This window comes from Muntiacus reevesi, chromosome 2, assembly GCF_963930625.1.
Source record: "Muntiacus reevesi chromosome 2, mMunRee1.1, whole genome shotgun sequence".
In the NCBI taxonomy this organism is placed as follows: domain Eukaryota; kingdom Metazoa; phylum Chordata; class Mammalia; order Artiodactyla; family Cervidae; genus Muntiacus; species Muntiacus reevesi.
In genome coordinates this window covers 3134907-3152547 of record NC_089250.1, presented here as the reverse complement: position 1 = coordinate 3152547, position 17641 = coordinate 3134907, and the positions used below count along the sequence as shown (strand labels likewise).

Sequence of the window (17641 nt, the reverse complement as noted above, 5' to 3'; positions counted from 1 at the left end):
CTCTCTCCACGTGGTCATCATCATGGCCTGAGCTTATTCACATAATAGTCACAAAACTCCAGAAGTACTCAAGAATGATGAATTCTAACATGGAAGCCCTTTTGAAGCCTCTGCTTACATCATTTTTGCTCTATTCCATTGATTCAAGCCCAGAATGAATATGGAAAAACATTGTAGAATGACATCAGAAAATTAGGATCACTAGTGCAGTTGATCCACTGTAGTGATATCACACAAACACTTTGGTTTCTCTGAGCCTTGGTTTCCTCTTTCAAAAATGGAGATAATATTAGTAAGGTGTTATATTTGAATTATATGTAAATATGTAGAAGTCCTGGGGCTTCCCTACTGGCTTAGACGGTAAGGAATCTGCCTGCAATGCAAGAGACCTGGGTTCAATCCCTGGGTTGGGACGATCCTCTGGAGAAGGAAATGGCAGGAAATCACCAGTATTCTTGCCCAGAAAATCCCATGGAGAGAGGTGCCTAGCCAAATACAGTCCACTGGGTCACGTGAGTTGGACATGACTCAGCAACTAAACCACAACAACCAAATGAAGTCCTAACCCTCGGTTACTGTGAATGGATCTTGTTTGGAAATAGGATCTTTGCAGATATAATCAAGTTAAAATGAAGTCATTAGAGTGGGGTTTAATCCTGTATGACTGTTGTCTTTGTGAGAAGAGGGAAACATCATTAAGACCCAGACACACGAGGATTGAGGCAGATGTAGGCATAGTAGAGATGCAAGCCCACAAATGCCAGGGATTGACAGCCACCACTAGGAACTAAGAAGGGGCAAGGAAGAATTTTATCTATGGCCTCAGAGGAACATGGTCCTGCTAACACCCTGATCTTGGACTTCTGGCCTCTAGAACAGTGAGACAACACATTTCTGTTGTTTTTAAGCCACTCAGTTTGTAGTACTTATTACAGCAGCCCTAGGAAACTAATATAGCTCTACTCCTCTGGCTTAAAATTCAACATTGAGAAAACTAAGATCATGGCATCCGGTCCCATCACTTCATGGCAAATAGATGTGGAAATAATGGAAACAGTGACAGACTTTATTTTTCAGGGTTCCAAAATCACTGCAGATGGTGACTGCAGCCATGAAATTAAAAGACGCTTGCTCCTTGGAAGAAAAGCTATGACCAACCTAGACAGTATGTTAAAAAGCAGAGACATTACTTTACCAACAAAGGTGCATCTAGTCAAGGCTATGGTTTTCCAGTAGTCATGTATGGATATGAGAGTTAGACTATAAAGAAAGCTGAGTGCCAAAGAATTAATGGTTTTGAACTGTGATGTTGGAGAAGACTCTTGAGAGTCCTTTGGACTGCAAGGACCATCCAACCAGTCCATCCTAAAGGAAATTAGTCCTGAATATTCATTAGAAGGACTGATGCTGAAGCTGAAACTCCAATACTTTGGCCACCTAATGTGAAGAACTGACTCATTTGAAAAGACCCTGGTGCTGGGAAAGATTGAAGACCAGAGGCGAAGGAGATAGCAGAGGATGAGATGGTTGAATGGCATCACTCATGCGATGGACATGAGTTTGAGTAAACTCCAGGAGTTGGTGATGGACAGGGAAGCCTGGCATGCTGCAGTCCATGGGGTCACAAAGAGTCGGACATGACTGAGCAACTGAACTGAACTGAACTCCTCTGGTAGAACTTTTATCTAAGTGTCAGTGAGAGAAGTGACTACTGATGGATGGACGCTGGCCCTACAGGTAGATCTTCTGAGGTAATGCCAATCCTATTTCATATTGGGAAGAATCTCTTCAATAAGGGGTGAGAGTGCACAGCTGTGCAACATCAGAGCTGCCGCAGATCTCTGGTTTTAGAATCCTTGGTTTTTCAAGGGAAATACCGCTTGTCTTCCTGTCAGACTCCCTCCTGGCTTGTGGTCAGCTCCCCACACCTGCCCACACCAGTCCTTGGGAGGCACGTCTGCAGGGCTGGGTTGTTTCCATTTTCTGAAGAAGAAGCTCTGAGCTCTGATTGCTGGCCTTGCTCCCATGTAACTCTAGCTCCGGTTAACATTCCAGGAAGACAGAAGCTAAATTTAATCCCCTTTAACCTTGTGATTTCTATACCATGTCCTCCATTCAAACTCTTGTATTATGCATGGAACTTGATTCTGGGCATTCTAGAGGCAGTAGTGGTAGGTTTTGTAGTCAAACAGGTGGGGAAAGTCATGTTTCTCCTGTGGGAAATCTCACATCTCCTTAGACATTTTAGAAAGTTTGGCACATGAGAGTGCTCCCAGAATGCACCACCAGATTCCTCCCAGAATGCACCACCAGATTCCTCCCAGAATGCACCACCAGATTCCTCCCAGAATGCTCCTTGCTGCTTCCTGACCTCTAACATTGTTCATTCTGTTCTCTTTGGCAAGACAGTGCTTCTTAAACTCTAAGAACTTTATTTTTCTACAACTTTAATACAGCAAAATATTTTTCCACATTTGCATTATACTGTCTTTTTGTTAAATTATAATTGACTTATTATATTAGTTTCAGAAGCACAGCATAATGATTTGATATTTTTATACATTAAAAAATGATCACAAATCTGGTTACCACCTTTCACTATAAAAAATTATTACCAAATTACTAGTTATATTTCCTATCCTGTACATTGTATCTCCATGAATTTATTTTATCACCATAATTTGTTTATAATTTATTTATCTCCATAATTTATTTTATAACTGAAGTTTCTACCTCTTGATCTCCTTCACCTGTTTTGCCCATCTCCCACTCTCCTCTCCTCTGGAAACCACCAGTTTGTTCTCTCTATCTGTGAGTCTGTTTTTGTTTTATTTGTTGTTTTTTAGAGTCCACATATTCACTTAGCATAATATTCTCTAGGTTCATAAAGGTTTTTGCAAATGGCAAGATTTCATTCTATATTATGGTTGAGTAAAATTCCATTATATATATATATATACACACACACACATATATGTATATATTTTTTGTTTTGTTTTTGTTGTTTAGTCACTAAATCATTATATATATATATATATATATATATATATACATACATACACACCACAATTTCCTTGGACACTTAGTTTGCTTCCATTACTTGGCTATGGTAAATAATGATATGATGAATATAAGGTACACATACCTTTTCAAATTAATGTTTTTATTTTAATTGGAAAAATACCTAGAAGTGGAATTGGTGGTTTGTATGGTAGTTCTACTTTTAATTTTTAGAGAAAACTTCATATTGTTTTCTATGGTGGCTACACCAATTTACATTCCCATCAACAGTACACAAGTGTTTCCTTTTCTCCACATCCTTACTAATTCTTGCTATTTCCTGTCTTTTTGATACTAGCCATTCTGACAAATGTGAGGTGATTTCTCGCTGTGGTTTTGATTTATATTTCCCTGATGATTAGTGATGTAGAACATCTTTTCATGTATCTGTTAGCAATCTGTACCTCTTCTTTGGAAAAATGCTTATTTAGGCCCTTTGCCCATTTTTCAATAAGGTGTTTGCTTGTTTGTTTGTTCTTTAGTTTTATGAGCTCTTTATATATTTTGGATATTAATGCTTTATTAGGTATATGTTTGTAAATATTTTATCCAATTTAGTAGGTTTTCTTTTCATTTTGTTGATAGTTTCCTTCACTATATAAAAGATTTTTAGTTTGCTATAGTCCTATTTATTTATTTTTGCTTTTGCTCCTCTTTTTTGAGGGACATAGCCAAAGAAATATGACTAAGACTGATATCAAAACATATACTGCCTGTGTTTTCCACTAGGAATTCTATCCCTTCAGATCTTTTATTTAACTGTTTAATTCATTTTGAGTTCACTTTTGTATGTGGGGTGAATAAATAGCTCAGTTTGACACTTGCACATGTAGTTATGCAGTTTTCTCAGCTCCGTTTATTGCTGAGGTGGTTTTGTGCCATTGTTTATTCTTGCCTCCTTTGTCACAGATTAACTGACCATACAAGCATGGCTTTATTTCTGGATCTATTCTGTTCTGTTGATCAATGTATCTTTTTGTGTCAGTACCATATTGTTTTGATTACTACAGCTTTGTACTATAGTTTGCAATCAGGAAGAGTGCTATTTCCTGCTTTATTTTTCTTTCAAGACTGCATTATTCTTCTGGATCTTTTGTGGTTCCATACAACTTTTAGTATAATTTGATCTAGGTCTGTGAAAAATACCATTATTATTTTGATAGAGATTGTATTGAATCTTTATAATGCTTTGGGCAGTACAGATATTTTAGCAGTCCACAAGTATGGTATGTCTTTCCACTTATTTGTGTAGTTTTCAATTTCTTTCATCATAGCTTTCAGAATACAGGTCTTTTACCTCCTTGGTTAAATTTATTCCTAGATATCTTATTCTTTTCAATGCATTTGAAAATGAGATTGCTTTCATCATTTCTTTCTGGTAGCTAGTGTATAAAAATGCAACAGACTTCTGTATATTACTTTTGTATCCTGAAATTTCACTGAATTCATTTATTTGTTCTAATAGTTTTTTGTGTGTGTGAAATCTTTAAGGTTTTCTTTATATAGTATCATGTCATCTGCAAATAGTGCTAGTTTTACTTCTTCCTTTCCAATTTGGTTTCCAAATTTTGAGAATTTTAAGTCATGGGTCAGAATGGAGAGAGCACAGACCTTGAGACAAAAGACCTGAGTTCAAGATTCATCTTTTAACACTTACTATGTGTCTTTAAGCAAGTCATTTAACATCTCTGGACCCTAATATTACTATCATTATTATTGGTGGACAGAATAACTTCATTCTGAGAATCAGCTAAGATAATGAATCTAAGTATGCTAGACTATGTAAGGGTTATTCAATTCAGAAAGAGAAGATGTATTTATTCATTCACTCAGCTAACAACAATTGAAAACCTATATATGTGCAGGTCCTCTGCTAAATGCTGGAAATATAGTAGTGAACAATATAGTTGAGGTCTTTACCCTCATATATCTTACATTCAAATGCAGGAAACAGACAATAAACTAGCAAAAAATAGGCACAATTGCAAATAAACAGATAATTACAAATTATAATAATTTCTAGGAAGGAAGCTATTATAGTGGTAAACTAGGAATAATTAGGAAACCATTTGGGCTAGATGTTAAGCAACATGAACAGAGCTGAGATTGTCTAAGATTTGAAGGTTCTAATCTCTATGCTTGGAGGAAAAACTAGGCAGGCAAAAGTGTGATGAGAAAAAAACAATATTTTTGCTCTTTTTCTATAATACAACCTTAATTTCCTGTAGATCTATTTGTCTTACTGCCTTGCTACTCTCTACTCATTGGATCACCAAAGAAGCATCCTATCTTCAGAAGAGAGCAGATGCTCCCTAGACAAATGCCAAGTGTCACTGAATTATAGAAGGGGCTTTCTCAAGTCTAGTGAAACAAAAGTTTAGGAAGCTAGCTTTTGTTGACAAAAGAACAAAGGAAGTTTTAAATTAAAATTTTTTCCTTTATACCTTAAGAGCAATTAGAGTCTGAACACAAGGTTTCAAAATGTCACAGAGGTAGAAAGAATTTAGTCTGTATTTGAAGGGAGTTTCAATGAGACAAAAAGGGGTAGAAATTTTCCTACCACTAAAACAGAAAGGGAAACTGAAGGATAAGAGGTCAGATATTAAAAAAAAAAAAAAAAAAGAGGTCAGATATGAGTAAACTAGGTCTTTGTGCATGCTAAGTCGCTTCAGTCATGTCCAGCTCTTTGCAACTCCATGGACTTTAGCCCACCAGGCTCCTCTGTCCATGGGATTCTCCAGGTAAGAACACTGGAGTGGGTTGTCATGTCCTCCTCCAGGGGATCTTCCCGACCCAGGGATCAAACCCACATCTCATGTCTCCTGCATTGGCAGGCAGGTTCTTTACCACTGGTGCCACCTGGGAAGTGTTTTTATATCTTTGTAGTAGATATAAAAACATCTTTCAAAACATGGTTTTAGGGAACATTATTGTTGAACAGCAAACATAAGTCCATAAATGCCTATCTCCTTATTGACAGGATGAAGATTTTGTTAAGTGTCCATCTTTATCTCACATAGTCTTTGTTACTAGGAAACTACACTCACCTCCAATGACAGTGGTGGGACTTAATTGAAGTAAATGATGGTAATCTCAACTCCCTTAATTGCAACTGGTTCAGAAATACAGGTTTTAGCCAATTAACATATGGCCTTCTTTTGTCTATTCTTGTTTTGAGTTGGTCCAATCAGGCTGAAGGAAAAGCCTTTTACTACAAGGTTACAGAGAAGTTTTATCCTGCCCTCTCCCATTGCTGATGGAGGAAGCAGGTTGCCAATACTATTTACAGTCAACTTCTGACCAAATTAGAATCTGGCATTGGAATGAGGCCAACAGTGTGACTCTCAGAGTAAAGAAGCTAAAAGAACCCACATCCCAACGGACTTTGTTAAGGTCTTGAACCAATCAGTTCCAGACTAGACTCCCCATTTTGTAATATTATAATTTTTTTCCTCTTTAGTCAATTTGAGTCAGGCTTTCTGTTATTTAGAGCCAAATGGGAGAAATAGCCAGACTGTTCTGGAGAAATGCCAAGGTAGGGAGAATAATTTCTCACTTTTATGAGTAGATCCTAGGAAATTTTAAAGATTATTAGAGGAGTCCTATGTCAACAGGAGGAGGCTAAGGCAAAAGAGAAATGCACACACGGCATGATATGATTAAGCAGCAAAAAAGCATATGCCACCTGCATTAACCTGAGAATGCTTTATAAAAAATTCAGAATTTCTTGCATGCTCAAGGGGACAACGGGCCATGTAAGACAGTTGAGGGAGCTGCCTTGTGACTCCTTTTCCAGTAAAGGGTGTGGTTATTTTGTAGTAGAGGGCAGTAAGATGTGTCACGCAGGCTAAGTTTGAATGGAAATCACCTCAGGAAGGATAAGTCAGCAAAGGCAGATCATGAGTTACACAAGCCCCGTCAGCACTGGCTGCAGCAAGATTAGAGTTTTACCAGATAAGGGGAGGCGTATCTGAACTTGAGGTCATTGGGAGTCAGCAGAGAACCACAGGTAGGTAAGAATATAAGCATCTACCTATACCCAAACTCCATATTAGAAGGGAGGATCAAATTGTGAAACCAGCTGAGAAAGAAGAGATATAATCTTGATAGAGCATCTGGAATTAAAAGTGATTAATCACATATCTAAATGAGACTGGGTTAATCTGAAAGAGACTGTGTTAACCTTACTCTGGTAGTTTGAATTATTTGCTGTAATTAGTTGCCCATCCTGTATTCATGCCCTTGATCACAAGACCTCATAACTCCTCTTTCTAATGAGGTAGAGTCTAGGGTGGAGTCTATTTCCACACTCCTAGATGTGTTGTCTACATCACCTGTTTTAGTGAATAGAAGGAAGCTGAAGGGATTTGTTCCAGTTTGAAGCCTAAGTCTCAAAAGGCCTATCTGTTTCCATTTTCTTGCACTTTTATGTCTGCCATCATCATGAAAACATACCCAGGCTGAAGAGTTATGTGGAGGAGGACTGAGTCGCTCTAGTTATACCAGCTAAAGACATTTTTAGATCAGCTAACATCCAGACGTCCCCAGATGTATAAGTTTTCTCTTAACACTGTAAAAAAATTATCACAATTTTAGAGGCTTAAGAGGGGGTCTTCCCTGGTGGCTCAGACGGTAAAGCATCTGCTTACAATGCGGGAGACCTGGGTCAGAAAGATCCCCTGGAGAAGGAAATGGCAACCCATCCAGTATTCTTGCCTGAAAAATCCCATGGATGGAGGAGCCTGGTAGGCTACAGTACATGGGATGGCAAAGAGTCCGACAAGACTGAATGACTTCACTTTCACTTTCAAGAGGACACAAATTTATTGTTATAGATCTGAAGGTCAGAAGTCTCAAATGAACCCACAGAACTGCATTCTTTCTGGAGGCTATAGGGGAAAACCTGATTCCTTGTCTTTTCCAGCTTTTAGAAGCTGCATGTATTCTTTGACTCATGGACCCTTGAACCATCTTCAAAGTCAGCATCTTCTGTGTGACCTCCTACTAATTTCTTTTATGAACCCTAATGACTATATTAAGCCCCACCCAGATAATCAAAAATAATATTTCCATCTCAAGATCCTTAATCACAGCTGCAAAGTAATATATTCACAGGTTCTAGGGATTAGGATATGGACCTAATCTTTGATTACCATTATTCTGTCTACCATACCAGATACATGAGCAAGCCCAGACTAAGACCAGCAGATATAGATGTATGAGAAATAAGTGCCACTGAGGTTTTGAGATCATTTTTTATGTGGCATTGTTGTACCAGTCAATAAGTGACACGTGATAGAGATTGAACTACTCTTAATTGGTAAGTTTGAAATTATATCTTGCCATTAGTTAAAGTAAAATCTACACACAAAATGAGAATAACGTAGTAAAAAAAGTTACTTTACTTTTGTTCTTCTTTCTTTTGTCTTTCTTTGTTTCTACTTTTTCATTATGGAAAAAAGAAAATATGTAGAAAAGCTAAAATATACAAAAATAAACTGAAATATATAATTAAAAAGTCATTTTTCATGACATCATTCTAATATGATAACTATCAACATTTTGGTGCATACCCAGAATGTTCAAATATTCAATCCTTAGAAATTCTATTATGGGACTTTCAGTGGAAGGTTGACCTGACCCAGGAGAGCTTTCTTTTCATCTCAAATACAGAACAAGCATATTATAAAATAATAACAGGAGTGAGAGAAGGTTAGAGTTAGTGCATTCTAAACCATTGTACTGTTTGGAAGAAGGAAAAACAGTGAAGATTATCTTGTGATTTTTTAAGAACGAGAAAGATGAAGATTAACTTGTGATTTCTTAAGTGTAAATGCTAAACACTTAAGAGTAACAACCAAACTAGTAGAAATAAAATGGGACCAATAAAGGAAGCCAAAGGAAGTGGATCCAACAAAATTCAGGGACAGGAAAAAAAGGAGGCAAAGAACAATCTCCCAAATGGAATGCACAAAATAAGACGGCAGAGATAATTCATTATAATAATGCAGATAAGTTATATAAAAAGTAGAGACAATTAAACTGGTTTAAAAAATGTGTATTTGTTAATTTCAAGACATGCATCTAGGGCTTCCCTGATGGCTCAGAGGTTAAAGCGTCTGCCTGCAATGTGGGAGACCTGGGTTTGATCCCTGTGTCGGGAAGATCCCCTGGAGAAGGAAATGGCAACCCACTCCAGTATTCTTGCTTGGAGAATTCCATGGACAGAGGAGCCTGGTAGGCTACAGTCCAAAGGGTCACAAAGAGTCAGACATGACTGAGCAGCTTCACTTCACTTTACTTCACTTCAGACATGCATTTAGGTAGCAAAACTCAGAAGTGTAGGAAACAAGAGATGGAAAAGGTATTTGATGTATCAGGCAAATACTAAAAGAAAGATACAAAGCCCTGTATAGACCAAAGAGCTGTATGTACTAGAGAAAATTTAAAGATAATGTATAGAGCTATAAAAATGGAAGATTATATAGTCATGTGATGGACTACTAGGTAACAATTACTATGAATGAGCTAGAGCCATATAAATCAGACTACAGCCGTATGAATCAGATTTCAAAGCATGTTGAATGGAAAATGAAATGGAAGGATGTTATATTTGGCCTGACAACATTTATCCATATAAAAAAGCAATTCTGTATATCTCCCATATGTATGTGGCAAAAATAGAAAAGTCTGGACTAGGTGATATGCACTAAATTTATGAATCAGTTAGTTTGAGAGGGGAAAAGATAGGCTAGAGAAGTAGAATAAACAAGACTTCAGCTGATGTATAATGGTCTAATTATTTTAAGCATGCTGAAGGAGATACATAGTTGAGCCTTGAACAACATGGGTTTGAACTGCTCTGGTCCACTTATACATAAGATTTCTTTTCAGTAAATACCACAACAGTACAAGGTTTACTGTTGGTTGAATTTGCAGATGCAGAATCAAGGATATTGAAGGCCAACTGTAAAATTATAATTGGATTTTCTATTGCACTGGGGGGCATTCTTCACTTTGGCATTGTTCAAAGGTCAACTGTAATTAATCATTCACATCACAAATGCAAACAACTAATGTTGAAATACAGACCAGCATTGCTGTTGCTGTTGTTGTTCAGTTGCTAACTTGTGTCTGACTCTTTCCAACCCTATGAACCACAGCTTGCCAGGCTTCCCTGTCTTTCACTATCTCCCCGAGTTTGCTTAAATTCATGTCCATTGAGTTGGTGCTGCTATCCAACCATCTTATCCTCAGTTGCCCCCGCTTCTGATCCTACCCTCAATATTTCCCGGGATCAGGGTTTTTTCTAATGAGTCAGCTCTTTGCATCAGGTGGCCAAAGTATTAGAACTTCAGTTCCAGCATCAGTCCTTCCAGTGAATATTCAAGGTTGATTTCCTTTAGGATGGACTGGTTGGATCTCCATGATGTCCAAGGGACTCTCAAGAGTCTTCTCCAGCACCACAGTTTGAAAGCACCAGTTCTTCAGTGCTCAGCCTTCTTTATGATCCAACTCTCACAAGACTGCTGGAAAAGCCATAGCTTTGATTATACCAACATTTGTTGGCAAAGTGATATCTCCATTTTTTTAACATACTGTCAAGGTTTGTCATAGGTTTCCTTTCAAGGAGCAAGCGTCTTTTAGTTTCATGGCTGCAGTCACTGTCCACAGTGATTTTGGAGCCCAAGAAAAGAAAAATTTGTCATTGGCTCCACTTTTTCCTCATCTAGTTGCCATGAAGTGATGGAACCAGATGCCATGATCTTAGTTTTTTGAATGTTGAGTTTTAAGCCAGACTTTTCACTCTCCTTTTCACATGCAAAAAGGCAAACTGTTGTCTGAGGAGGCCTTAAATATACTGAGAAAAGAAAAGAAGCTAAAGGCAAAAGAGAAAAGGAAAGCTATAAGCATCTGAATGCAGAGTTCCAAAGAATAGCAAGGAGAGATAAGAAAGCCTTCCTCAGTGATCAAAGCAAAGAAATAGAGGAAAATAATAGAATGGAAAAGACTAGAGATCTCTTTAAGAAAATTGGAGATACCAAGGGACCATTTCATGCAAAGATGGGCTCAATAAAGGACAGAAATGGTATGGACCTAACAAAAGCAGAAGCTATTAAGAAGAGGTGGCAAGAATACACAGAAGAACTATACAAAAAAGATCTTCATGACCCAGATAACCATGAGGGTGTAATCACTGACCTATAGCCAGACATCCTGGAATGCAAAGCCAAATGGGCCTTAGGAAGTATCACTATGAACAAAGCTAGTGGAGGTGATGGAATTCCAGCTGAGCTCTTTCAAATCCTAAAAGATGATGCCGTGAAAGTGCTGCACTCAATATGCCAGCAAATTTGGAAAACTCAGCAGTGGCCACAGGACTGGAAAAGGTCAGTTTTCATTCTAGTCCCAAAGAAAGGCAATGCCAAAGAATGTTCAAACTACCCCACAATTGCACTTACCTCACACACTAGCTAGAAGTGAAGTCGCTCAGTCGTGTCCGACTCTTTGCGACCCTATGGCTGAAACCTACCAGGCTCCTCCATCCAGGGGATTCTCCAAGTAAGAATACTGGAGTGGGTTGCCATTTCCTTCTTGAGGGGATCTTCCCAACCCAGGGATCAAACCTGGGTATCCTGCACTGCAGGGAGACTCTTTACCATCTGAGCCACCAGGGAAGAGCCACCACACGGGGTAGCAAAGTAATGCTCAAAATTCTCCAAGCCAGGCTTCAACAGTACGTGAACTGTGAACTTCCAGATGTTCAAGCTGGATTTCGAAAACGTAGAGGAACTGGAGATAAGATTGCCAACAACTGCTGGATCATTGAAAAAGCATGAGAATTCCAGAAAAATATCTGCTTCTGCTTTATTGACTACTCTAAAGCCTTTGACTGTGTGGATCACAACAAACTGTGTGAAATTCTTAAAGAGATGGGAATACCAGACCGTTTGACTTGCCTCCTGAGAAATGTGTATGGAGGTCAAGAAGCAACAGTTAGAACTGGACAAGGAATAACAGACTGGTTCCAAATAGGAAAAGGCATATGTCAAGGCTGTATATTGTCACCCTGCTTATTTAGCTTATATGTAGTGTACCTCATACAAAATGCTGGGCTGGAAGAAGCACAAGCTGGAATCACGATTGCCAGGAGAAATATCAATAACCTCAGATATGCAGATGACACCACTCTTATGGCAGAAAGTGAAGAAGAACTAAAGAGTCTCTTGATGAAAGTGAAAGAGGAGGGTGAAAAAACTGGCTTAAACTCAACATTCAGAAAACTAAATCATGGCATCCAGTCCCATCACTTCATGGAAATAGATGGGGAAACAATGGAAACAGTGAGAGACTTTATTTTTGGGGGCTCCAAAATCACTGCAGATGGTGACTGCAGCCATGAAATTAAAAGATGCTTGCTCCTTGGAAGAAAAGTTATGACCAACCTAGATAGCATATTAAAAAGCAGAGACATTACTTTGCCGGCAAAGTCCATCTAGTCAAAGCTGTGGCTTTTCCAGTAGTCATGTATGGATGTGAGAGTTGGATCATAAAGCTGAGCACCGAAGAATTGATGCTTTTGAACTGTGATGTTGGAGAAGACTCTTGAGAGTCCCTTGGGCTGCAAGGAGATCCAACCAGTCCATCCTAAAGGAAATCAGACCTGTCTATTCATTGGAAGGACTGATGCTGAAGCTGAAACTCCAATACTTCGGACACCTGATGCAAAGAGCTGACTCATTGGAAAAGACCCTGATTCTGGGAAAGATTAAAGGCAGGAGGAGAAGTGGAAAACAGATGATGAGAATGTTGGATGGCATCACTGATGTGTGAACATGAGTTTGAGCAACATGAGTTGGTGATGAACAGGGAAGGTTGGTGTGCTGCAATCCATGGGGGTCGCAAAGAGTTGGACATGACTGAGCGACTGAACTTTCACGCTCCTCTTTCACCTTCATCAAGAGGCTCTTTAGTTCCTCTTCACTTTCTGCCATCAGAGTGATGTCATCTGCATATTTGAGGTTGACAATATTTCTCCTGGAAATCTTGATTCCAGCTTGTGATTCATCTATCCTGGCATTTCTCGTGATGTAATCTGCATTACGTTAGGAGACTTAAAACAGCAACTGGGGAGGAAAAGTATTTCTGGAGGGAGAATTGAATGGTCTTGGTTCAGGTTCACACACTCCATTTAGATGGTGAACACTATGCTTTGTGCAAATAGAATCCACGTCTGCCCTGTTTTCTGATGTGTCTCAGAGCCAAGTCCAGAGAAAGAACCACAATGTATTTGGTGGCTGAGCTTGAGAATAAGAGTGTCAGTTTCTTTCATTGTAAAGCAGCAAATTTAAAGAATGTCATCCTTAGTCAATTCAGTTCAGCTCAGTCTCCAACTCTTTGTGACCCCATGGACTGCAGCACACCAGGCCTCCCTGTCCATCACCAACTCCTGGAGTTTACTTTATGGAAAATTTACCAGGAGCCAAGTGATGTATATTGTAAGAGAAACAACTAAGAAAAGAGAAGTGTAGAAGACAAAGCATCAGGTGTAGAGACCAGAAGAAGAGGACTTGGAGAAGCTCATTGGTTTAAGTTTCTCACTTGTCAGATATGAAAGGTTGGGTCAAATCAATTTGGAGTTCAGTTCTCGCTGGCTCACTATATGTGACTTTGCAACTCCTCCCATTAAAAAGTGGAGCTGTATGCCCCCAGAGGCGTTGCAGGTGTGGCTGCCGTGTCACGTCTGCGTCATGAGGTGGCAGAGAGCAGAGAGGCTTGGTCTACGCCCAGTGTTCCGGCCGGTGGACATCTGGATGATTGATAGTCTGACACTTTTCAAAGTGCCCACCGAGGGTGGGTGGGTGTTGCCTGAAGCCTGTCATGTAAGAACGCCTTAATTAAAAAATTTATAAAAAAAAAAAAAAATAAGTGGAGCTGCGACTTGCTTTGACGAATAGTGTTTGAATGAGAATGTGCAAGCTATAAGCCTCGATTTTAAGATTCCTTGTGTGAGATTTTCTTCTCACTCTTGGAAGTCTGCTTCCACCACATACAGAAGCCCAGGCTAGGCTGCTGACACATGAGAGACATGTCTGAGAGACACATGACCCAGTCCCTCCCCACCCAACAGCCAGCCAGCTCCAGAAACAGAGCCTCTTAGCTGACCAGAAACTGACTTCACATACACGGATGAGCCCAGCTGGCACTAGGAGACGGAGCCATCCAACCTTAACTCAAATTGCAGAGCCAAATAAATAATTACTTTTTAGTCATCAAGTTTAGGTGTGGTTTGTTATGCAGCAATAGCTAAGCGATATAATTTTTGAATTGAAAATTTAATGAGTCAATTACCCTTCCCTTCCTTACACCTTCTCAGAGGGCATGTTTTCTAGGAAACTTCCCCCGACCAAGAAAGCATCCACTGCGTCGGGGTTTTGATCTGTGTAACTTTCTGTATCATTGTTCTATTGGCTATTTAAAGACTGCACATCATACCTGGAACCTCTTTGTTTCTGCCTCAGCTTTTGAAAATTTACTTATTTGGCTGCATGAGGTCTTAGTTACAGCATGGTAGCTCTCTAGTGGTTAGTTGCCCAGTAGCATGTGGAAGCTTTTTCTTATATAGCCAAGGCCAAACTACCCCAGGCTCTCGATTTTCAGTGAAGAAAACAATTCAGTAGGGCGTGTCTGTCTTTAGTTTCTGCACCCTGTCCTCTGACAGTCACCATCCTTGAAGGAGGGCAGCATCCTCTACTTGTCTTTAGATGCTTGGAACTGTTGCCCAAGAACATCTAACCTCACTTGTGTGGTGATCCTTTAGCGCAGAAGTCTGTACTTTGCATTTCAAGGTGATACCTGGTTATGTAACAGATTAATTCTGGTGCTGGCACGTCACAGATGTCTCAGCTCAAGTTGGCTGAGGGGAAATCTGTTTCTGTTACCGAAGGGTATCTGGCTTCAGGCATGGTTTTAATTAGATTTCCATCTTTTTCCACTCCATCCTTAATCTCGCTTTTTCTCTGTGTTGCCTTAATTTACAGGCAGGCTTATTCCACGCAGTGATAAAAATGGCTGCTGGAAGCCCGTGACTCCCGTGTTTTCTGCTGAATAACTGCAGCATAAAAAGACCTTTCCCTTCCCAGAAGTTTCAGCAAAAGTCTAGAAGCTGATTTTCACTGGACTCCTCAGCTCACATAGTGTCTCTGAACTGATTACTTTCTCCAGGGGAGGGCAAATGCTAACTGGCCAAACTGGTCACCGGCTAGCCCCTCAGAGAAAGTTAGAAGTGAGGGTGGGGTGAGCATCACTCAGTCGATGGATCAAGAGAGAGTGGGATTTCCTGTGGCATGTCAGGTACTGTTACTAGAAGAGGGACAGACGTGAGCAGACAGAACCAGCAGTGACCATTCCAAACAGCGGTTTCCAATCTCACTGTACATGATAGTCAGCTGGTGGGGGGTGGCGGGAGGACTTTTAGAAAATACCTCCAGAAATATTGCTTTATTTGATCAGAGGTGCTGCCTGGGCCTCAGTATTAGTTTAAATTCTCCAGGTGATTCTAATGCGTAGCCAAGGCCAGAACTGCTGCATTAGGAATATTAATATTAATAGCTAATTAAGCCTGACCCTGGGGAATGCCTCAAAGCCTGCATGTGAGGCTGAAAGAGGTCATCTCTCAGGGCAGAGTTCCCGACCCTGGAGAGAGCTAGGAATATAAGTGGTACAGGGGGCAAGGGAGTGGACTGGGGCCGCAGGTAGGAAAGGCTAATCGCCCCCAATCTGAAATATACTGGCAACCACTAGCTGTGTACATGAGCTGCCAGCCCTGATGACAACTTTTAACATTAAATTTTGAGAAACATTTTGGTCCAGAAAGCCAAAGAATCCACTCTGACACTCCCCAATTGCAGAATGAAAGGTACTAGGTCAGCTACTCTGTCGGAGGCCTCCGACCTCTGGGGTCAGGTGCAGAGACCCTTGAGAGTCCCTGGCATCATTCATCCTCTGGAGCAGGCACCTGTCTCCCCGGTCCCCATCAGAGGGGGTGGGATGTCATTCCCGACTTTCCTGCTGCAGAATGTTTCTCCCAGCCGGTTGGAGGAGGCAAATTCTCCTCATCTTTCTAGTGAGGAAAAGTTCTGGCCAATCACAAGAAGCCAACTGGAGACTGCAAATGTGGGGATGAGATGGCAGAATCTGTTTTTGGAACTGCAAAAGACACACCTCCCGGAGCACAGAGCTGCCCCAGAAAGCTTGTTGTCAGGCAACCTCTGGCAGACGCTCCGCCTGCTGAGCTGGGGGCGGAGGTGGCCAGAGCCTGCTGGGTGCCTGGGTCTCTGTGTCCAAAACTCCACATCTTCAGAGTCCAGGCCCTGAGCAAAACACACTGGGAGGCTTCTTCCAGAACTTTCATTTTGGGGAAAACAAGAGAGGAGAAAGCTGAGAGAGAGGCGGTGGGCTACAGTAGGTAGGCTAAGGGACAGGACGTCTGAGTCCCAGCACCGTGATTCCTGGCCTGTCTTCCTCGACTTGAGCACATGAGAGCCTCCCTGAATCTCACTCTCCTCCTCTGTAAAATGGGGTCCTGGGTGTGTCTGAGAATCCTCCAAGCTCTGCAAGCTCTGTGATTATGATAGTCAGGAGGGGCCACCAGCCTGCTTTGCTTTGGGGGCCGCGGAGTGTTTATGGCGCCCTCATTTTTATAAGATCAGGAGACGTCTCCTTTTCTCCTTGTCCTTTCCTTCCCTCCTGATCACCTCTCTGTCACTCTAGGAACATAAACTTCGAGGACGAGGACGAAGCCCCCGGTGTGTGAGGGGCGGCCAAGCCCAGCCCCCGCACCGCCATCCCCGTCCCTGGCTTTAACCCCAGCGTCACTAAGGGAGACGTCTGGGCTTCTGCTCGAAGCCCTTCCTTTTTCGCCCCTCTCTCCTTCCCTGCCTCTCTCCTCCCCCTCCTTTCCCCTTCCTTCCACTGCTGTTTACTGATCCCCCAAGTCGTGACGACGTGCCAGGCGCGGTGCCAAGCGCCAGGGCCCCGAATTCATCAGGGGGTGGACGAAAGCTCTGCCCCGGCGGAGTCTCCCGGGGCGGACGTGGAAATAACAAACAGTGACGGTGCCGCGCCCCGAGGGCGCCCGCGGAAGTGAGCGCGGGCTGCCCGCGAAGCCCCCGGGAGGACGCCCGACCCCGGGAAGGCCGGGCCCGCGCCTCCCGCCGCCGCAGATGGCAGCGGGCGGGGGAGGCCGGGCTGCAGCCCCGCGGGGACCGCGGTGAGTCAGGAGCCCGCCTCCCCGCCTGCGCGCGGGCGAATCCCCGCGCTGAACTCGGCGCCGCCCGCGCCGCGCCTCCGCCCGCCCCCCGCGCCCGCCCGCTGCTGGCATCAGCCCAGGGTGGCGGCGGCAGGAGGGAGGCCGAGGGGACGGGTGCTCGCGCGGCTGGAGCGGGGTGATCGCGGGGTTGCAATGCTCCTTGGCATCGGGAACGTTGCCGGGGAAAGCGGGGAAACAGAACCCGTGAAATGACTCAGGGTTCTTGGCGTGGCTGCGACGCGGTGCTGCAGAGGGCTGGTTCCAGAAGGA

The 17641-nt window shown here is 41.9% G+C and overlaps 1 non-coding gene across 1 annotated transcript; it reads left to right on the top strand.

Moving 5' to 3' along the window:
* The first annotated feature begins 13762 nt into the window (after positions 1 to 13762).
* LOC136162298 (small nucleolar RNA SNORA17) lies at positions 13763 to 13894 on the top strand. Its single transcript, XR_010662102.1, has one exon. It is a non-coding gene; the product is annotated as a small nucleolar RNA SNORA17 (small nucleolar RNA).
* Positions 13895 to 17641: the final 3747 nt, after the last annotated feature.